The 24045-nt window shown below is 44.2% G+C and overlaps 1 pseudogene; it reads left to right on the forward strand.

Moving 5' to 3' along the window:
* LOC114257755 (uncharacterized) overlaps positions 1-21950 on the forward strand; it is a 54426-nt pseudogene extending 32476 nt beyond the window's left edge.
* Positions 21951-24045: the final 2095 nt, after the last annotated feature.

Here is a 24045-nt window from a genome sequence, read left to right on the forward strand (position 1 = left end):
CACATACACATGTTAAGGCCAACACATAAGCACAAAACAAACAACATTCAAGCACACTTGAAAGGAGGAATCATGGACTAATTAGCATGCAACATAAGTATTGAAATCATGTTAGGATGGTGCCAAACCAAGCAACAAAATCAAGCCAAAACATGCAACAAATAGTCCAAGTGTTCAAAGCAAACCAATGGGGGATTGAACTACACTTAGCAAGACCAAACATGGCATGCATTAAACAACTAAAAACAGATTTTTAGCATGTCAAAACAAGGCAAAGGACTCCTTAGATGGCATCTAAGTGGCTCAAATACAAAGGCATACACAATAGCCAAAACATGGGGCATGCAACACATGCTTATGAGGCATTAAAGATGCATGCAAGGCAATCAAGCAAGCATGGAAATGGGACTGAAATAACATATAAAGTGACCCCAAATCACCAAAACAATGCAAAGATATCATGCTACACATGCACATACTCAAGGCCAACAAGCCCAAATACAAAGGAGCTATGTCAAGCATGCAAAGATCAACCCAAACGACTATGGACAGAGCTAAAACATGTCAAGATAAGCACATAATCTTCACAAGACTAAGCCAAAAACATGCTCCAACAAAGGCTAACAACCTAAGGCACATTAAGGCATAAACAAGGCATTACATGGCAACTATGCTAAACATGCATGGAGTTCCAAAACCAACTTGAAATCATGTTATATTATGGATATATAAGCATGAAAAACAAATCAAACATGCTCAACACACACTCAAGCATAGGCTTCCTTAAGAGGCCAAAATATGTCCTTTTCAAGGACAACAAGGAGAGGGGGTGGCCCTCTCCTTCTTGGGACTTCAAAGCATCATCTTCACCACTGAAATCCCTCAAGATTTCAGTGGTGAAGAGACCTCAACACCAAAATCCCAGAGCTAGCACAAAATGGCTCAAAATGAGGCCTTTTGAGGCCTAAGGGTGGTCAACAACCCGCAAACAACAAAACACTCTTAATAAACAATAAAGAGGGCCTAAAAACAGAACTTTTTTATGTTATACAATAATCACAAAAACAGCTCTAAGATGGGTATAAAATCAATGCAAAAAATGGGGAATAAAGGTGTAAGTTTCTTACCCTTGTAGTCCTCTTCAACAATGGTGCTCCAATGGCCTCCTTTGGCTCCAAACCAGTCAAGAAACTCAAGAACAAGCCTTTAGAACCTCAGTTCCAAGAGGAAGGTGAAACACTAGGTGTTTGTGTGCAATAGTGAGACACAAAACATCTAGTGTACAAATAAGAGGGAAAGAGAGATAGAGAGTGTATATCTAACCCTAATCCTAGATAAACCAGAGCTTGGTCTGTATTTTTCTCTCCCAAAAATGTCTAAAAGCTCTCCTTTGCCTTAGAGAGAGCCTCTCTCTACATGCCTCTTGTAAAGCTTACAAGACAAGCTTTGCAAGAGGGAGATCCCTCCATACACGTGTATGGAGGGGAGCAAAAGCAATACAGCTGTCTAAAAATATCTGCAAAAGCAGATGAACAGCAATCGGCCGGCCAAAAATGCCATCTTGGCCAAAAAGAGTGCCGGTCGGCAACAAATAGTGCTGACCGGCAATAAAGAGTGCCGGCCGGCAAACTATATTGTCGGTGGCAGCAAAAACCAGCCGGTGGCATCTAGCCACTGCCGGTGGTGGGTGGGGATGGTCTACAAGCCCCACCCTGCCTCTCAAAGGCAAGATGCAAGTGTTTGGTGCAAAACCAGACACTAAATGGTTGAGTTCGGGGATCCTGAGGCAAGGCGCGCGGGCCGAGACTTCCAGGAACTCCAAACGAACACAAACATGGAAGATCACCGTGTGTTCAAACAGTGACGTCCAAGTCTTGAGGACGGTCAAAAATGGGGTGTCTACAGTTGCCCCTCTTTGACAGAACTCGAAAGTCATAACAATGACGGGAGTGAATGTCAAAGCCCAGAGACGACCCATTTTTGACAAGGCCGAAGACTCAGACAAACATACAAGACAAATACGATACGCGCCCGGAGGCAGGGGCAAGATGCAAGACAATGCACGGAGCCGAGCATAACTTATGATCATGCAAAGAAAGCTGTAATGAAGCAAACATGCGACAATTTTAAGCTAGCATACACCAAACTACACTACAATGCAGAAAGGATGTAAGAGAATTATGTAATTCTCAATACGTCTCACTCGGGAGATACAATACCTGTCCGGTTCGTCTGGTTGCACCAGCCTCGAATGAACCGTACATACAATATCGTGCCTGAAAAGAAAACAAACTTAACAGGTACAATATTGTTAGCAACATGCATGACAATGCAAGAATAGTGTACTCGAAATGCGTGACAACGCAAAGCAAGTGGGGAGCATAACAATGCTTGCGAAAATACAAACATGTAAATGAAGCATGCGGTCTACGCAGGCAACAAAATTGGTCATAAGCATGCGATCTACGCAGATAATGAAGTTTAATAATGCGGTCTACGCAATCAAGACATGCAGTCGACGCAGGTAATGAAATTTGAATAAGCATGCGGTCTACGCAGTCAAAACATGCGGTCTATGCAGGTAAAAAAATTAAACATGCGGTCTACGCAATCAAAACATGCGGTCTACGCAGGTAATGAAATTAAACATGCGGTCTACGCAATCAAAACATGCGGTCTACGCAGGTAATGAAATTAAGCATGCAGTCTACGCAATCAAAACATGCGGTCTACGCAGGTAATGGAGTTAAACATACGGTCTACGCAATCAAAAACATGCGGTCTACGCAGGTAATGAAATTAAGATGCGGTCTACGCAATCAAAAACATGCGGTCTACGCAGGTAATGGAATTAAGCATGCGGTCTACGCAATCAAAACATGCGGTCTATGCAGGTAATGAAATTAAGATACGGTCTACGCAATCAAAACATGCGGTCTACGCAGGTAATGAAATTAAACATGCGGTCTACGCAATCAAAAACATGCGGTCTACGCAGGTAATGAAATTAAGATGCGGTCTACGCAATCAAAACATGCAGTCTACGCAGGTAATGAAATTAAACATGCGGTCTACGCAATCAAAACATGCGGTCTACGCAGGTAATGTAATTAACATGCGGTCTACGCAAGGAAAGAAATTGATTACAAACATGCGGTCTACGCAGGTAATGTAATTAACATGCGGTCTACGCAAGGAAAGAAATGATTACAAACATGCGGTCTACGCAGGTAATGTAATTAACATGCGGTCTACGCAAGGAAAGAAATTGATTACAAACATGCGGTCTACGCAGGTAATGTAATTAACATGCGCTCTACGCAAGGAATAAAATGATCACGCGGTCTACGCAAGCAATGAATTAATATGCGGTCAACGCAAGTAAAGAATTGACATGCGGTCTACGCAAGTAAAGAATGAACATGCGGTCTACGCAAAGAATAAAATGATCACGCGGTCTACGCAAGCAATGAATTAATATGCGGTCAACGCAAGTAAAGAATTAACATGCGGTCTACGCAAGTAAAGAGATGATTACAAACATGCGGTCTACGCAAGTATTGAAATTAACATGCGGTCTACGCAAGCAAAGAAATTGATTACAAACATGCGGTCTACGCAGGTAATGTAATGAGATGCGCAAAACCGCGCAACGGAATGCAATGCACAAAACAGTGCGACGGTTTGAAATGCACAAAACAGTGCGACGATTTGAAATGCACAAAACAGTGCGATGGTTTGAAATGCACAAAACAGTGCGATGGTTTGAGATGCACAAAACAGTGCGATGGTTTGAGATGCACAAAACAGTGCGACGATTTGAAACGCACAAAACAGTGCGATGGTTTGAAATGCACAAAACAGTGCGATGCGCAGAATAGCGCGAGGTTTGAAATGCACAAAACAGTGCAACGGTTTGAAATGCACAAAACAGTGCGATGCGCAGAACAGCGCGAACAATTTTGAAATGCACAAAACAGTGCGATGCTAAGTGTGACATTCATGCCACACGGAATGTAAATGGGCTTAAATGCGCAACAACGCACGTATTCCAGAATGCATGACAATGCATGGAATGGAAATGCAATGATGATGCATGAAAAATGTGCACGATAATGCAAAGGGGTGCGTGTTGCAACGCATGTAACACGTGCATAACAATGCAAATGTGTGGCGCATGACAGCGCAATGCAATGCACAGAAGTAGTGTGATGAACTCGTGCAACACACACATGGGGTAACTTTTGAATTTAAAAGGATACAAAAAGGATACACCTTGCACGAATTCGAGTGCCACGCACTGGAGACACGGCCCGCGGTCAGAACGGAGGCCGGTTGAGCGTCGGAGATGCACTTTCTTGCACTTTCTTGAGCTATGAAGACCACGAACTTCTCATATGGCCTAAACAAGGCCGTGGGAACCCCACCGGCCGAAAGATGAGGCCACCGGCTGGCCATCGGCACAAAAACAATTCCATCGGCACAAAAAAGTGCCGGCCGGCACAAAACATTGCCGACCGGCAAACAGTTGCTGATGCGGGGCAGTTTTGACTTTTCACCTTGGGTGTTATAAAATAGGGCTTCAAGCCCTATTTCCTCATTTCCTCCACGCCGAAATCCCTTGCTCTCTCTCTCTAGAGCTTTTTCTCTTCCCCGTTTCTCCGTTTCTTCGCGTTCTACGCCCATTTCGTCGTCGGATTCGCGTTTCTCTTCGCGTTTCGGACGTTTTCGACCGATCACATTCTCGTTTCGGTGCCTCGTTTGGCGTTCTCGCCTTTTCGGGGTTTGTTCCCCTCACTTTCCTCTTCATTTCCGTGCCTTTTCACATTCCGGCCTTCCCGGCCATTTCCGACCTTCTCGGGAGTTGACTTTCTGGTTGACTCTTCGTATTCCGGCTCGGTTTTCCTTTTCCGGCCATTTTCACACCACTCTCTTCATGGCGGACGACATTCCACGTGGCGGGACTCCCCCGGACCACGAGATGGATCCCGGGGTCGAGCTCTTACCACTGAGCGAGCGCCCGTTCGACCCGGCGACCTACCGGCCGGCGATCCACGTTTTGCCCCCAGACGGCCTGCGTCAGTTCCGGAGCTTTGAGTGGTACGCGGCGCCTGAGCTACTACTACGCGAGCCTACCTCCCATCTGTCTTTCAGCACTTTCGAGGTAACTTTTCATCTTCTGCTTTACTTTCTGCAATGTAGGATACAAAACTGCCATAGTTAGTTGTATTCTCTAACTGCTGAAATCTGATATGCCGTAGACCGTAGTTGACTGTAAACATACATACAACTGATATCTGTTTGAGACTGACACATGCACACACACTGCACTAGCCCTGAATCACCCAAACACACGGTACACACTGTATTCTACTGCACACACACTGGTACCCAGTATTTGTCTGAATCTGTTAGATTTGCACATATGCTACATCTGTTCTGAAACACCCAAACACGCTGACACATCACACGTATTTCACTGTAAGCACACCGGCACCCGGTATTTGCCTGAATCTGACAAACTTGCATACATGCCATATCTGTCTTTTCAAAACTGCATTTTCAATGTTGTCTTGCAATTGTCATTTTCTGTTTGCAGGAGGGTTCCCATACCATTCGCGGGTATGGGAATACTGGTGCACGGGAGTGGTATGATGAGCTCCCTGATGCGGTCCAGTGCATCGTGGACCGGGCGGGCTTCGGCACCTTCTGCCGAGGGCTGTCTAGGTTGTCCACATGCAGGCCTCTCCTTGCCGCTCTGGCGGAGAGATGGTGGGACACCACCGATTCTTTCCACTTCTCTGCTGCAGGGGACATGACGATGACCCCTTATGACTTCTCGATGCTCACAGGCATCGGGGTAGGGGGTGATCCGATCCCCTTCGACACCGACATGGATGAGTGGACCGCCGCTCAGGTCCATTTACTGGGGGAGGCCCCACCACTAGCTCATCCAGGCTTCGTGCGGTACTCCTGGTTCGAGACACAGTTCAGGGTTCAGCCCGTTTTGGAGGAGGTGCAGATGACCCCAGAGGACGAGGAGAGGTATGCTCACGGCTTCCTCATGTTCTTGTTCGGGACTACCATCTTCGCCGACCGGGCGAACACCGTGCCTCTCTGCCTTCTCAGCGCACTGGTGGACGTCCGGGATATCTTGCACTACGATTAGGGCGGCGCTGCTCTGGCCACCCTGTACGGATATATGAGCTCGGCTTCTCGTGGCAGCGGCCAGCTGCTTGGAGGTTACTGGTAGGCTTGGGAGGTACATTTCTTCTCCACTTTTTCATTCCTGTCTCGTACTTTCTGTACTCAGTACACTGCACACACGGTGGTCTGCTCTATACTTGCTGTATACTGTACACACGGCACACACATACATTCTGCTTTACAGTGACTGTACACTGCTCACACTGTACACTGCACACAATACACTGCACACAATACACTGCACAACACACAGCTCTGCCATTTCTGCTTCATTCTGTATATCCTGCTTTATCGGATGGTCATACTGACATCTGTTTTGCAGTTGTGGGTTTACGCCTACTTTCCTAGGCTTGCCCCCGTGCCAGTCGCGGAGCTTCCTCCGGTTGTCCCGTTCTCGAGTCGCTTCGACGGGAGATGCACCCGGCGACCACGGGAGACATTCGGCTTCTTCCGCCGATATTTTGACACCATCACCCCGGCCGAGGTATGCTTTACTTTCAGTTCATTTAGCTTCGCTTTCCCACTGCATATTTCAATAACAGTAGATAACAAACTGTCTGTCACTTTCAGTTCACATGGCGGCCATGGGCCTCCTTGCCGTCGGCAATGCGGGGTCGGTTCCCTGGTGCTGAGGAGACCTCGCGTTTCCGGATTCTGCTTGAGGGCCCGGTCTGTCGGGCTTGGTACTTGGGGGAGCGTTTTCTACGCCAGACCCGCGGGTTACCTGAGCAGATAGTCCCGGCTCACCCTCCTGCAGAGATGAGGGAGACCGAGGGGCTAACCACTGAGCAGCTGGATGATTACTCCATCGGCTGGGAGGAGGTCGGCTTCCGAGGCACCGGCGACTATCAGGAGTATGTGCGGACGTACCTGATGCGCCCCCTGAGCGGTCGTCGAGCAGAGGGGGCCAGGCCTGTAGCATCGGCGGCTGGGGTCGGAGCGGGAGCAGGGGCTGGATCTTCGAGGAGGGCCCGGGTCCGTGGTAGGGGCGGAGTGCAGGGAGGACGAGGAGCTGGCTGGCCTGCCCTGCCTGCTGTACTGACTTTCCAGGGGCAGGGTGGGTCGACCTATCAGATCCCCTTCGCCCCTCCACCCGCTGGTCATGAGTTCATTGACGTCCCCGACTTACCGCCGGTATGTTCTACTGCATTTTGTACAGTCATTCATCTCAGTTTACTTGATATTCCACAGAATATTGATGCATCTGATACTTTTGCAGGCTTCTTCTGGGTACACCCGTCAGTCGTTGGCGATGAATGCCTCGATGATGGGGATGCTCCAGCGGACTTTTGACCTCCTAGTCGTCTACAGCATACCGGTATGTCCTTCTGACACTGGCCTGAAACCATTCATATACTGACTTGCATAATCTGATGCACGGCACAACACCCGATACACTGATCTCACAGTATCTGACACACTGTATACACTGCATTCTGCACCGTACTCTGTACTGATAAACTGCTCACGGCGTTTCATACACTGTACTCACACACTGCATTCTGCACTGATAAACTGCTCACGGCATTCATACACTGTACTCACACACTGCATTCTGCACTGATAAACTGCTCACGGTATACTGATGCATTTCCCTTTTCGTGAACTTTTCAGCCTCCTTTCCAGATTCCCATGGCAGGAGGTGCTCCAGCTAGACCTTCTGTCCCTGCTCGGAGGAGAGATGAGTAGGGCAGGATATTTCCCCGTACCAGGGGAGGGCGTACTCACGTCGGGAGTAGCTCGCGAGCTCCAGTCCCGGACGATGACGATGACGAGGAGTCAGAGGCGGAGGCAGGGTCATCGGAGGAGGAGACCGGAGACGGTTCTAGCTCGGGCTCTGATGACGACGCTGGTGATGCTCCTGGACCCTCGTCCAGGAAGAGGACTAGGACGGACTGACGGCCCTTGGAGTGCTTGACACAGATGCATATTTTTGCTATCTTTTCTTTCTTGTACTTTTCCTCTTTTCCTTGGTAGTTAGATTACCTTGTACTGTCGCAGGCAGATTTTTGTTTCCAAAACTTGTACATTTGAAAAGATAATGAAATGAAACGGACTTTTTATCTGAAAAAAGTGTTTACATTTACACATTTCATGCATTGCATCGCATCTCATCATGTTACACCTCAATGTAAACGAAATTGATCGGTTATCTGAAAATTGAACACTTGCACTTGTAATAATCAGATAACTTAAACAGCCAACAGCAAAATAGCCCAAGCAACCCACTGCCTGATTCTGGACACACAGCCCTTGCTCTACTGGGGATTAATCTGCACTCAGCCCATAACACAGCATTCGATTCATTCTGCACACGGCAATTCTCAAGCAAACAGCCCAGTCTAACAGGACGGACCTCAAAGATGGAACCGGTTGGAGTCGAAATGCGTTCAAATGTAGAGAATGGCACAGCATTCTGAGCATAAACGATTTTTGAAATCGAATGAGGGTTTTTCAAACCGGGATATCGAGCCTACCACTGAACACAGCGAGGAGGACTCAAACAAAGAGGTACACGACCTAAACACAACGAGACACGCTCGGGAAAGACTTAAAACAAAAGATGAGACCGCCAAATCAAAAGGACACGACACACAGACGCTTTAGCGAAGATGGGGGACCTCGGACCACGAGGAGCCAGTTCAATCTGGGTATTGTTTCCCACCCTTTCTCATTTGTGATCCTCACATCACTCGACTCTCAAGCTCGGATTTTCTCTCAAAACCCTTTTCCTCACTTTTCTCTCAACTTACACCTCTCTATTCTTCATATCTCTCATTTTTCATCCCTCCCCGGGGTGATTGATAGATAAATAGAAAGGTGTGGGTTCACGCCCGACGCCGTTAGCTCACAGCTATTTCTTCCGGCGGGCAGAGCGCCCTTCTGGCAAGTACGTCGATGACGGGGGAAAGACAGAACGCCTGGCTCAACTGTGCCCCTAGTTCATCATTTTAACCATTTTTTCGTTTTTGCTTTCTACTAAAACGGTTTTGATCAAAACGAGAGTCAGATTAACGTACTTGTTCGATTTTTGATTTGAAAAGCATGCAAGTCAGGCAGCAAGCACTGAAAATTTTCCTTTTTGGGTCCAAGACAATGGTCCGGTTTTGGAAAATGAAATAGTTTTCGAGAAAATAGTCAAACTCAGTAAAAATTTTCAAAAACTATTTTTCAAACAGTCAATGCTCAACGAGCATGAAACTTACCCTTCGAGATGCGCGACCTCGGATCGGAGGCAATGGAAAATTGCCCCTGGTTTGAAGGGGGTGGGAGGCAACGGAAAGTTGCCCCTAGTTTGAATGGCGGCTCACGGCGGCTCGTGGCAACGGAAAGTTGCCCCTTGTTTGGGATGGTGCCGCAGCAATCTGCAGACAGTCTTCATTGGTGGTGGCCGAACTCTTGGACACAGAGGTGACGAAGATGGTCATAACAGATATATGGACACAGTCACCTTGAAGGGTGTTGGCCACTGGACTTTGGGGATGAAATCGAAACCATTGCATGGACTGAGACACTTATGAAAGCGTTGGGGGCTGGACTTCATGATGAAGTTGCCTACGTATCCCAAACATGGGAATCAAGCCTCACGTAGTTCCGGTGTTAAGGTACACTCGGGTATTAACCTCTCCTTTTTAGGCTCTAACTTTTGCCAAGGCGCCCGTTGCGGGTTTTCGACCTTGCGATCTTTGCTCTTCTTTTCTTTTCAATTCTTTTCATTTCTTTTCCTTTTTTTTTTATTTTCTTTTTTGTTCTTTTCTTTGCATATTTCTTTTTTGTTCTCTTTTTTGTATTTTTCTCTTGCTCTAACTTTTGCCTGGGTCGCCCTTCCGGGTTTTCGGCCCAGCGAGCCTCTCAAAGGGTAAAAATGTAGCAAGTCCATGCCAAATGTTTTTTTTTTTTGAAATTGAAGCCTCTCTGTGTCTAGGAGAACGGCTGTTGCACTGATTTGCGGAGAATCCATCAGGGTTACTCTACGAGCTTCTTCCGGCGAGATCTACTCTTTCTGATTCGGCCTTGATGCTTCTTGATCTAAGGCTACCTCAAAACTGGCCACACGGGCCTTTCATGGCGTTTGTCCGTTGAACTTTCTGAACATTCTGAACGGGTTCAAAGTTTGAACGGGTTGAATCTTGAGGCTGAGAGCGATCCTAGGCTGCGCAATCTCAAGAGCAATTCCACACAGGTCTTCGCAGGGCCGCGTAAAACATTTGTTTTTGAAAGTTTTTAAGAAAGCGACAAATCGCTCGCGCCGAAGATAGTGTGGAACCAATCTGGATCAGGCCAGGATCCTTCTCAGTACTCACGCCGACAAGCATGGTTTTATTCATAAAAAGGCTTAGCACGCCTTCCTTTCTCTCAAAATGATCAAAATTTTGCAAAACCCGAGGAATTCCTTCATCTTCGTTTTCATTACCGCAGTGTTCAAAAAGGTTTGTTTTTTGAAAATTTTAGGTTATTGCAATGAGTTTGGCACACAGGAGAGCAGGCGAGATGTACTGTCAGCCCAATCAAATTCTCTGGCACTTATGCTGAAAGCAAGCATGAAGTTGAGATAGCAACAGCTGTTTCAATCGGTTCTGTTGGTGCAACTAGCCCCTCGGTAGAAACAGACTCAAAACAAAAACAGATAATAATAAAACAAAACGGTGTTCGGGACAACAACCCCAGAATCACCAGGTATTATATACAACGGGGACTGACTCGATACAACAAGACAGACCCTTAAGCAAAAAAAAGACTGACTCAAGACAAAGAGACAGACTCAAAAACAAAAGACTGACTCGACATCCAAGCCAGGATTTACAAAACTCGGTTTCACCGATGCTCAAAAATGCGTGCCAGACGCTTAAAAAACACACCAAATGTTGCCCGCAGGTGGTTCACTTTACATACTCGCAGTATCTGAGCCCTCGAAATCCAACAACTGAGTGGTGACGGGCTTGCTTGAGGTGGGTGGTAGGATAACCTTGTTATCAATCAAATCCTGCACTTCATGACGAAGGCGGGAACATCCATCGGTACTGTGACCGGACTGTTGATGGTACGCGCAGTACAAGGTAGCATCATGAGTGGCGGGGAGATTCTTCGGGAGTGGCCGGGGCTCCAAAGGCTTAAGATGCCCATTCTTCGCCAATATTAGCAATGCCCTAGACAAAGGCATGTGGAGGTCGTGAAAGACCCTGCGCCCTCGGGGCAGGTACTTTGCAGTTTGAGGATTCTTGCCAGATGCGTTGGCGAAAGGATCAGCTGGCGCTGCCTTGGCCTTTTGAACCTTTCCCGGTGCAGGGTTGGGAACTACAGGAACTGTCTGGGCATGACGGGGCCCATCCCGATTTTCTGCCTGGCTTGAACTGCCTTTGATCGGAGTGGGGAAAGCATCATCCACAGCTTTGGTCACTATTGCAGACGTTTGTTGCTTGTTCATCCCTCTGACTTTCAGAGCCTCGACTGCCCACAGCAGTTGCTCAATGGGGTCGGCATCTGCCTTTGTTTTATCTTTTCCTCCGGCCTCAGCCTGGTCAAGGGTTTGGGTTGCTACTTCAGAGCGAAACCCAGTTGTTGCTGATATGTCGCAGCTGTAGCCGGAAGCCACCTCTGGCTGGCTGAGCTCTATCACAATCCGCCCCAGTAGCGGGGGCTCCTGTGGTACAAAATTCCCGGCATACGGCACCGCTGGAGGCGAAGTCGACATTCCATAGGCGAGGTCTGCCACAGACCTTTGGAGATCGCCTATCATCCCCATTAATTCGAAGGTGGTGGGCTCACGAGCCTGTTATAACTGGGGAGCCCAAACCGGGTGCACAACGGGCGACCTGGGCGGGTATGACATACTGATGCTGGCCTCACTCTGCGGAACAGTCCCCTGCTCCAATGCAGCCGTCATAACCACAATTTCTTCTGAACTTTGTGCCGCCATAAATCTTGCCTCAGCAAAGGGGAGACACTGGCTGTTCTGTATCAACTCTGCAACTCTCTGAACCTTGAAAGAAAAACAGACAGCATTTCAGCCCAAATTGATCAATCACGGGTGTAGCCAAACAACTGTACCCTACTGCTGATCACTGTTCCCAGAAGTCACTGTTCCCGAAAGCTGAACCAATACCCGCGGATAACTGATTCTCACAACTGATACTGATACTGGTGTCTCCAGGTTTGATACTCAAACTTGCAAACTGACATGTGCGTTCCTGTAGAGCAACACTCTAAAAGCACATAGCAAGTAAAGAGAACAAAACACCCCTATGTTGGGGTAGGGTTTCCCTGTCCTATTTTGTCAGGAGCTAGGGTTTCACTACGCACACAGCGGTTTCAAACAACCTAACATCGGGTGAGCAACCTGTCCTAATTTGGAATGGTCACTAGGGATCCGAATATGCACTAGGTCGAATGGTCAAAAAGGGTGCCCCGGTAAACCGGGGTTTGTGTTCCCATACTGTCAGAGCCCATAGCCGGTCAGCCTTATGGACATGGCTTGACAAGGCAAGCCTCCGGCAAACCGTTCAGGAATGGCAGATGGCAAACACTGTGTTCCTAGGCGCACCAATGCACATGCAATGCAAAGAAACACATAAATGAGATCGAAACAGGATATCACGAGTTCGAGTCAAGCTCTCTAAATCTCCCCAGCAGAGTCGCCAGAAACTGTAGACGGGCGCCCGCGTGGACCTCGATGCTACAGTTCGGACTCGATCTGTGTCACGGTTCTTAATTTGAACCAAAGAGTCCAAATCTGGCAAATCGTTTTGAGAAACAGATTTTTGAAAAAGTAGTGACAAACATGGACTGCTTTGCCAGATACAGAGTTGCCACCTAAATATTTTTAAAATGGGGAAATTTAGGAAACCCTGACTCGGTGCCGAAGGCCACATGTCCGTCATCACCGGAGTTGTCTCGGCTCGGGAGCTTGGGTACGATCGGGGAAGGTCAGCTATGAACACCCCCTTTCGCTCGGTCCGAAGACCGGCCTCTACTAACCGTGATATCCGTTTTTGAAAACTTTACGTGTTCTTAAACCAATTATTAGCCTAGAATTACTATGTTATGCACACAGCAAACAAGTATAGACTAGATTGCCTAATTTGGAAATAAACATTGCATATCCGTTCGGTTTGAAAATGCTTTGGAATTTGCTACTCGCAAGTAGGCTAAAATACGGATTTCAACGAGTTTTTCCAACTCAAACAACCCAACCTTCACCCACAGGCATTCAAAACAGTTTAACACATAAGCATCTAGCCACATGTTAAGCATGCTGTCATGGCAATATTCACACTCATGCGATATGCTAAAGCGGAAATACTTACATAGTACTCCGTGCCAAAACAAAGAACTTGTTAGCAAACATGCATGATCCAAGTCCATGTGAAGTGCCTAATGCATCGCATACAAAATGTTACTAGAATAGGCTCGGCTATCCTAAACATGTTATGTGGAAATGCACAATTATCACATATTCGATTTTTGATTTGAAGTACGAATGCAATTAGCGTGATGTACCGAGCCTAATGCATATAATACAAAATGCATGAATGCACGCATGCATAGCATAAGGTATGCTGAATTTAAACATGCCCTAATCTACCACCGTAAGCAGGTAAATAAAAGGGAAGAAAGAAGTGGGGTTGGAAGACATACACACCACCCACACACACTTATTACAGATTTACCCTCACTCGGAGGGACCGAATAAATGTTACAAATTAATTAACTACGCAAGCTAATTAATATTACAAATTAACTAATTTAATTAACAAATTAAATAAATTAATTAAAGCAAGAAAACACCTCGGGAAGCGCGCCACCATGCATGGGCTGCCTCTGTTTTCCTTCCTTTCCTCCTCTGGAGGCTGTCAAAGCCTCAGGACTGATCCCTTGGACAGAGAGGATCACCACCGGCTGATTGAAATTGCCACCGGCAGTGTGGTATGGCCATCGGCACAAAATTGAATCTGTCGGCAGAGAAAATGGTGCCGGTCGGCACATTACACTGCCGGTCGGCAGAGTATTCCTGCAGAACCTGCAACTCACAGCAACAGAGGGCAAAACAAAGCATGGCAACACAATTCAAGGCATGTATGCACCAACCATGTCCCTTATCATGATAATGACTCAAAGGGGCATGTGCCTCGGTTCTCAGACCACCAATCACGCATTTCCATGCATGATGGCCCAAGGAACCAAGTATGCAACTTTGATTTCAAATGTATGCAAACCAATCAAACAAAACTCCCAATCCCTATCACCCAAGTCAAGGGACAAGGAATGCATGCAAGATGCAATGCAACCTAGGCATACAAGCTAAGGATGCAACATGGCATGGCAATGAACTTATGCGATCGTGCAAGCATACATATGGCAATGCAAATAGATGGGAAGATGGTCTTATACATGAATTAGGCAGCTCTAATAAGGCCTAAAACAGTGGCCAAAGTGTCCAAAAGTAGAGGCTAAACACACATGCACACATACACATGTTAAGGCCAACACATAAGCACAAAACAAACAACATTCAAGCACACTTGAAAGGAGGAATCATGGACTAATTAGCATGCAACATAAGTATTGAAATCATGTTAGGATGGTGCCAAACCAAGCAACAAAATCAAGCGAAAACATGCAACAAATAGTCCAAGTGTTCAAAGCAAACCAATGGGGGATTGAACTACACTTAGCAAGACCAAACATGGCATGCATTAAACAACTAAAAACAGATTTTTAGCATGTCAAAACAAGGCCAAAGGACTCCTTAGATGGCATCTAAGTGGCTCAAATACAAAGGCATACACAATAGCCAAAACATGGGGCATGCAACACATGCTTATGAGGCATTAAAGATGCATGCAAGGCAATCAAGCAAGCATGGAAATGGGACTTAAATAACATATAAAGTGACCCCAAATCACCAAAACAATGCAAAGATATCATGCTACACATGCACATACTCAAGGCCAACAAGCCCAAATACAAAGGAGCTATGTCAAGCATGCAAAGATCAACCCAAACGACTATGGACAGAGCTAAAACATGTCAAGATAAGCACATAATCTTCACAAGACTAAGCCAAAAACATGCTCCAACAAAGGCTAACAACCTAAGGCACATTAAAGCATAAACAAGGCATTACATGGCAACTATGCTAAACATGCATGGAGTTCCAAAACCAACTTGAAATCATGTTATATTATGGATATATAAGCATGAAAAACAAATCAAACATGCTCAACACACACTCAAGCATAGGCTTCCTTAAGAGGCCAAAATATGTCCTTTTCAAGGACAACAAGGAGAGGGGGTGGCCCTCTCCTTCTTGGGACTTCAAAGCATCATCTTCACCACTGAAATCCCTCAAGATTTCAGTGGTGAAGAGACCTCAACACCAAAATCCCGGAGCTAGCACAAAATGGCTCAAAATGAGGCCTTTTGAGGCCTAAGGGTGGTCAAAAACCCTCAAACAACAAAACACTCTTAATAAACAATAAAGAGGGCCTAAAAACAGAACTTTTTTATGTTATACAATAATCACAAAAACAGCTCTAAGATGGGTATAAAATCAATGCAAAAAATGGGGAATAAAGGTGTAAGTTTCTTACCCTTGTAGTCCTCTTCAACAATGGTGCTCCAATGGCCTCCTTTGGCTCCAAACCAGTCAAGAAACTCAAGAACAAGCCTTTAGAACCTCAGTTCCAAGAGGAAGGTGAAACACTAGGTGTTTGTGTGCAATAGTGAGACACAAAACACCTAGTGTACAAATAAGAGGGAAAGAGAGATAGAGAGTGTATATCTAACCCTAACCCTAGAAAAACCAGAGCTTGGTCTGTATTTTTCTCTCCCAAAAATGTCTAAAAGCTCTCCTTTGCCTTAGAGAGAGCCTCTCTCTATATGCCTCTTGTAAAGCTTACAAGACAAGCTTTGCAAGAGGGAGATCCCCCCATACACGTGTATGGAGGGGAGCAAAAGCAATACAGCTGTCTAAAAATATCTGCAAAAGCAGATGAACACCAATCGGCCGGCCAAAAATGCCATCTTGGCCAAAAAGAGTGCCGGTCGGCAACAAATAGTGCTGACCGGCAATAAAGAGTGCCGGCCGGCAAACTATATTGCCGGTGGCAGCAAAAACCAGCCGGTGGCATCTAGCCACTGCCGGTGGTGGGTGGGGATGGTCTGCAAGCCCACCCTGCCTCTCAAAGGCAAGATGCAAGTGTTTGGTGCAAAACTAGACACTAAACGGTCGAGTTCGGGGATCCTGAGGCAAGGCGCGCGGGCCGAGACTTCCGGGAACTCCAAACGAACACAAACATGGAAGATCACCGTGTGTTCAAACAGTGATGTCCAAGTCTTGAGGACGGTCAAAAATGGGGTGTCTACAGTTGCATGAAACCCTAAAACTGGCGGTAAACATATGTTAGTACCCTCTTTTTTTCACCTAAGCGGAAATCATACTTAGGTTTTCAATTTCACCTAGAATGTGTGACCTCTCCTTGCACTAGTTCTCACTTAACAATGTCTCTCACTAATTTTGTTTACATTACAATCTTGAGAAAATATCTGTGATACTCTTTAGAGTTAAGGTAATAAAACGACATTTAATTTTTATTATGTTGGACTGATTATGTTTTGCCTTTAATAGAGGACAAGCATTTTGCACTACTACTGCTGCCCTGGGAGGAAAGAGCTTGGCATCTCAGATATCTGAGAAAATTGTAATTAACAAAATTTTCTTTTTTGTTGTATTACATTCGATGTCCTTTTTGTTAAATTAGCTGTAACCATGTAGTCTTGATTCCGATGTAGGTTGCACTCCCAGGTTGCGCTTTCTCTACTCTTTAGAATTTGATAAGATAGTATTGTCTTGAATCATGTAATTTGAGAAGTGACAGAATGGTGTTTTTGAATAGTTGGATTTCAGTTGGAGTTGATTTTGCTTATCAAAAAGACAAAAAACTTGATCGACAGACATTAGATTTGAAAAATTAAATCTCATAGAAACAGCACAATTTCAACAACCAAAAAAAATTAAAGATGAAGCTATAACGGCATTTTCAAACGCCACTATAGTATAGTGCTAACGGTTATATTTTTAAAATAGAAAAGAACTATAACGGCGTTTTTAAAACGTCGCTAAATACGTGTGACGTCATTGTAGTGTTATGCAGCACATTGAGCGGTGTTTCAAAAAATGCCACCTATACTTATATAGCAACGTTTTTAAAGCTCCATAAAGCTATAGCGATGGCTGCATCTTCGGCGTTTGGTGTTAAACATCATAAAAAGAATTAGCCGCGTTTTTGATAGCTATAGCGGTGTTTTTTAAACGCATTTAAAAGTCTAATTTCCAGTAGTGAGTCAATCACATACCATTCACATATGTACATTTTTTTTTATTACAGTAAAGTGTATATATATATTTTATTTCTTTATGTGATTTAATTTTATGTATATAAATTTGATTTAAAGAAGAAAAAAATAAATAAAAAAGAGATGGAAGCATTGGCCAATTTTATTCTCATTTTCTTTATCTGTTTTTTTTCTTAAACAAAGGTCAAAAGGAGAGAATTTTGTTACAATATAATAAAAAAAATAATCTTATATTATTCTTATGCTAATTTAGCTAATTTATTTAGCATTACAAATGGACAATCTAGATCATTTATTATTGGTGACGATCACGTATCATAATTTTTGACATGTTATATATTTAGAAAAAAAAAATGTTTTTTTTTAAAGATTTGATTTAGAAAAATGAATCACTAAATTTATGGATTATAATGAACATTCTACTAATTTTAAATTTAAATTTATCTCTCACTTTGAAAATAAAATTTAAAAATAATTTTTCATACTACATACTACCATTTTTAATTTTGTTAATGAAATCAACAAAACCAAAATATTCAAACTTTCCTAAATCAAAACCGGTGATGAGATGAGTACGGTTGACCAAGCTTACATCAGGCCTCACTCTAGGGCACTGATTCTTCTTAACCATTCATTCACCGTCTCCCCCCCTCTCTCTCTCTCTCTCTCTCTCTCTCTCTCTCTCTCTCTCTCTCTCTCTCTCTCTCTCTCTCTCTCTGTGGTGGTTTGAGTCATGGGTTTGGCCAAGAAGAAAGTAGTGGTTATGTTGATGATGATGATAATGATGATCAAGGATGTTTGTGGTGGTGGTGTTTTGTATAAGGTTGGGGACTCTTCTGGTTGGACCAACAATGTCTTCTTCTAAGAACTTCCTTGTTGGCGACACCATCGGTACGCTTCTCTTCTTCTTCTTCTTCTTCTGTTATGTACTCCACATATCAATGCATTCTTTACTTATACTGTTCAACAGATTACATATTACTCTTATTATGCTATTTGAGAAATTTTCTTTTTTAATCATATCCTTCTTGACTTCTCAAGTTTTATACTTTAATGTTTGGTTAGAGATGAAGGTGACATTCCTCCTAAGTAGCAGAATCTATGTATATCCTCATACGTTAATCTAAGCACCCAAATTTTTTAGCAGGAAATGTGCTGGGAAAGATTGTGTACGGTTTAGATTCAATTATAATTGTGTGTTTTGCACTTGGATTATATATTGACTTTTCTGGGTATTTCTTTTGGATTTGTAGCATTGTTGTATTCTTGTGGCTTTATATGACACAAATTCTCTATCCATAAATTTTTCTTGCCATTTTGAGATTCTTTCTTGATTCAATAATTATGAATATTTTAAAATAAGAAATTTAAAGTTTTTAGCAATATTATAAATTCAGAAAAATTACTTTAAAAAAAATAATCGATGATTTACAATCACTGTAGGTATAACTCACTTCCCACTAATTTCACATTTATACCACACATCCATTTTCGAAATAAAATATTTCATGGAAATAGATTTTTGCAAAGATTTTGGAACAGAAAGTATTTATATAATCCTATTGAATTTATTATATATGCATTGCTGTATTATTCTTGGCATGTACACAGCACATATAACAAGTCCATCTAGAAATGGATGACTTAATTTATAAAAAAACTTTTATGGAAACAATTCCAAAAAATTAAAAATAAAAAACATTACTAGAAAGGGAAACAAAATCTACACGCATAAGGATGGCACCAGTCATGAAAGAATCAATTGGCTGGCTTCAAACTTCCATATTCTCTTATTGAAATGCGTCGTTAATGTTCGTGTATATAATTAGCTCTTTCATTGAAGTTAGATGATACTCATGACCTGCAATTTATTTATTTTTGTATTAATTTAGTTTTTATATTTTTTATTTTTCACATTGTATTAATTGAATTCAATTGATGACATTTGTTAAGAAAAAATAGATAGAAATCAAGAGTGAAATTGTTCATTTAAAAAGAAATGAACCATTTTAAATTAGACAGTTAAATTATTTTAAAGATAGCTAACAGACTATTTTGTGTCATAATTCCAGTTTAATCTTTAAAGTGACTTTTTTAGTAGGACTAAAGTTAAACAATATTAAAAGAATTTACACTAAAATTGATGCAATTAAAATTACAAAAATCAAAGTGACATAAGGGTCAAACTACAAAAGGTACATGCGTAATTTGCCATCGATCTAATATTATAAACGCAATACCAGTTACATAAAACAATCCTTTCCTGATTATATATATTTTTTTGATCAATAAAGAATAATTTCATTAAAACATGAAATTAAAGAAACAGAAAAATGACATGCATCAAGAGAGATTCGGAAACTACAATTATCTATACTATTACTGCTCACATCCATACAACCACTCCCTAAGTCTCATGATTTTTTTAAAGCAACAAAACTAAAAAGAAAACAGATACCAACAACAAAAAAAGAACTTAAGAAGACTTTAACTCCACAGGCCACTGCCCCTTCTACAGAAACAACCAAATCCACTCAACCTCTTTCCTGACTATATATATCAATTGGTGGGATCTATTATAAAAAATACAAGTCACTCAAATTGCTCCATTTATGTTTTATGTGATTAATTATGTCTCATTTACTTTATTTTATTTTTGTGTGTATGAATGATAGTATATAATTGACTCTTGATTTGCATACTATATGTATGTAGTTTTTGAGTATAACAAATAATTACAAAATGTGGTAAGAGTGACACACAAGAATTTCAATGCATGCAATGCAACAGCAACATACTTGAGGTTCAACAGTGGCAATGACTCATCCACTATCACCAGGGGTGGCCATTTCTACTTCATCTGCAGCCTCCCTAGCCACATCATTGTGGGGAGGGTAAAGAGCATCCAATGCAAAGCGGCCTTTCATTCCCTTGTTTTGTCATGGCATAACCCCCCCACAAGCACCCCCCGACTCAGGGGGAACCAGAAAACGCCTTTCGTTTTCCCCCCCTCATCGGCCCTTGCCGCCTTTCTTAATAAGCCCTCGAGCCTCATTTGCACCTCCTTCCCCATAGAAGCCGCAGGGTTGACCCCGATGGTCGAAGTAGCCGCAGGGCTGACCCCGAAGGCCAAATTCTATGGTAGAGAAAGCTATAATAATAATTGGGCCACGAGAGACTTTATTAAGTATTGAAAAAGAAAGGGCCTGCTGATAGAGCTGGGCGGGGAGGCGATACTAGTTTTCAGGTTAGAGAGGCACCTGGCCCGTAAGCTGGCCCCTTTAAAAAACCGTTACTTAATAAGGATTTGTTACGCACGATATGCTGATGACTCACTATTGGGAATCGTGGGTGCGGTAGAGCTTCTCATAGAAATACAAAAACGTATCGCTCACTTCCTACAATCCAGCCTGAACGTTTGGGAAGCTCTGTAGGATCAATAACAATAACTGCACGGAGTACGGTAGAATTCCTCGGCACGATCATTCGGGAAGTCCCTCCGAGGACGACTCCCATACAATTCTTGCGAGAGTTGGAGAAGTGTCTACGGTTTAAGCACCGTATCCATATAACTACCTGCCACCTACGCTCTAGCATCTATTCCAAGTTTAGGAACCTAGGGAATAGTATCCCGATCAAACAGTTGACGAAGGGGATGAGCGGGACATGGAGTCTACTGGACGCGGTTCAACTAGCGGAGACTCGCGGAGACTCTTGGAACAGCTAGAGTAAGAAATCCCCAAGTGAGTGTATTATGGGGGACCATCAAGTACATCCAGCAGGGATTAAGGGGGATCTCGTTGTTGCATAGCTCAGGTCAGAGCAAGGTGCCATCGGACGTTCAACGGGCAGTCTCACGATCTGGTACTCATGCCCGAAAGTTATCATTGTATACTCCCTCGGGTCAAAAGACGGCGGGGAAGGAGGGGGACACTGGGTGAGATCTATCAGCAGCGAATTCCCCATACAAATAGAGGCGCCTATCAAAAAGATACTCCAAACGCTTCAAGATCAAGGTATCATTAGTCGAAGAAGACCCTGGCCAATCCACGTGGCCTGCTTGACGAACGTCAGCGACGGAGACATCGTAAATTGGTCCGCGAGCATTGCAATAAGTCCTCTATCCTACTACAGGTGTCGCGACAACCTTTACCAAGTACGAACGATTGTCGACCACCAGTTTCGCTGGTCTGCAATATTCACCCCGGCCCATAAGCACAAATCCTCGTGCGCAGAATATAATCCCAAAGTACTCCAAAGGCTTAAATATAGTAAATCAAGAAGGTGATAAGACCCTTGCACAGTTCCCCAACAGCATAGAGCTTGGGAAGCTCGGACCCAATCAAGATCCAAACAACAAGGAGCACTCAACTACTAGTCTAGTCTAGTAGTTGTTTTTTTTCTATTAGTTGCAATACGAACAAGCTTTTACTTATGAGATTAGTTGAGTAGGCTTGCGTTAGTTGTCTGCTATAAGATAGCTAGTTTTGGGGCTTTCGACATAAAAAAGCCTATCCGGCTTGGCTTCGCTATCGTTCATGACTTATATTGTAGTCGGCCCGAAATGCCTCTATAGTCTTTATAATGCTATTGCCTTCTTCTTTCATTTATTTTCTTTTAGTTGCGATAGCTTCTGCACCAGCAAGATATGGTTAAGCCAAAGCAAAACTAAATGAGAAAAGCCCTTTCTATCTTATTAGTGAAGCCTAAATGTCCTTTTTGAAAACTAAAGTGCTAATGAGCAAGAAAGGGAGGACATGTTGGTTTGAGGACCCATTGGTCAAAGGAAAGGGGGATCCTTATTCCGAGATGAAGTCGTATGATGCGAGAGTGTCATGTATGGTTCCTTTGAGAAGGGTGTGATACCACCACCTATCAGGCCCGACAAGTGGTCCACGGAGCTGCATTCCTACTCACCTGGTCCGTGCACATCACTCTCTCTAGGAGGTTGGCCGTCTGTAGACGCGCCCGCGAGGGACCCTCGCTACAGTTCGGACTCGATTCGTGTCATGGTTCTTAATCTGAACCAAAGAGTCCAATTCGGCAAATCATTTTGAGAAATAGATTTTTGAAAAGAAGTGCCAAACATGGACTGCTTTGCCAGATACAGAGTCGCCACCTAAATATTTTTTTATGGAGGAATTTAGGAAACCCTGACTCGGTGCCAAAGGCCACGTGCCCGTCATCACCAAAGTTGCCTCGGCTCAGGAACTTGGGTACGATTGGGTGTAGACACCGCATTTTTGACCGACCTTGAGACTCAGACGTCACCAGTTGAGCACTTGGTGATATTGCATGTTGTGCTTGTTCAGAAGTTTCAGAGTCTTGGCTGCGAGCCCTGCCTCCGGACTTCCGAACCCTCTTCTGTGCCTTGCCTCGGTTTGCGAACCAGACTCGATTTTCTCTGTTTTTTTTTCCTGAGGGGAGGGAGAGGTCCTGTAGACCATCTCTCAGTGGCCGCGGGCTACATTTTGTGGCCGTAGGCCATTTTTCCCATTTCGGAGCCCGGTTTCCGATTTTTCGGGACCGTTGGTCGTGTGCCTCGGTTCGGGATCGCTTAACCATCTCCATTTGCTCTGATTTTTGGCATACATCTTATTTTCTCCCTTTTGAGGGACACTGGGGTCTGAGAAACCCACTTCGTGGTCGAACGCCACTTTCGGTGCTTAACAGCCCATTTTCGGGACCCCGAACTGCATGTTTTGGCCCCGAGCATTCGTTTTGCATCGGTTTTTGTTCATTTTTGGCAAGTGCCTCTGTTTTATCACCAGGGAGGTCACTGGAGGGTGGGAGGCCAGCAATTATCTTGGCAACCAGTTATATTCCATTTTCGCCCTCCGACACCCGCCTTTCGCACTTCCGAGCCAATGTTGAACACCTTGGGGGCACTTTCTTCAACCCCAAACCACATATTTGTGATGTACACACATGGGAGGACCCTAAAAGTTCATGGCCGGCCACTAATCTTTCTTGACCCTTTTGAACCCCTCCTTCCGAGCCAATGTTGAACACCTTGGGGGCACTTTCTTCAACCCCAAACCACATATTTGTGATGTACACACATGGGAGGATCCTAATATCATATGGCCGGCCACTATTTCAAGTTGATCCTTTTGACCCCTAGCCGGCCGGCTAGGGGGGGTGGCCGGCCGGCCACTTCCAAGCCCAATAGGTGGCCGGCCATGTTCCTCTCTCCTTCCACTTTACAGCAGTGTAGCCCTTTCCCCCAGAAAATATCTGTATCCGGGGGATATTTTGTGGGGGAAAGGCTTGGTCCTTTTCCCCCACCCTTTCCTTCCATGCTCCTCCTCCTTTTGGTCCATATAACCAGCAGGCAACATTGTTCTTGGAGGTTGGAGAAAATCATCTTCAAGCCTTGATGCAAAATTCATCCTCTATCTCTCTCATTTCCTTGAAAACCTTCAAGTCCAACACCACCATTTCTTCTACACCACCACCCCCCACCCTTCCATCCTCCATTCT

This window comes from Camellia sinensis, chromosome 7 (genome assembly GCF_055761805.1).
Source record: "Camellia sinensis isolate YWXY chromosome 7, ASM5576180v1, whole genome shotgun sequence".
NCBI classification, from domain to species: Eukaryota; Viridiplantae; Streptophyta; class Magnoliopsida; order Ericales; family Theaceae; genus Camellia; species Camellia sinensis.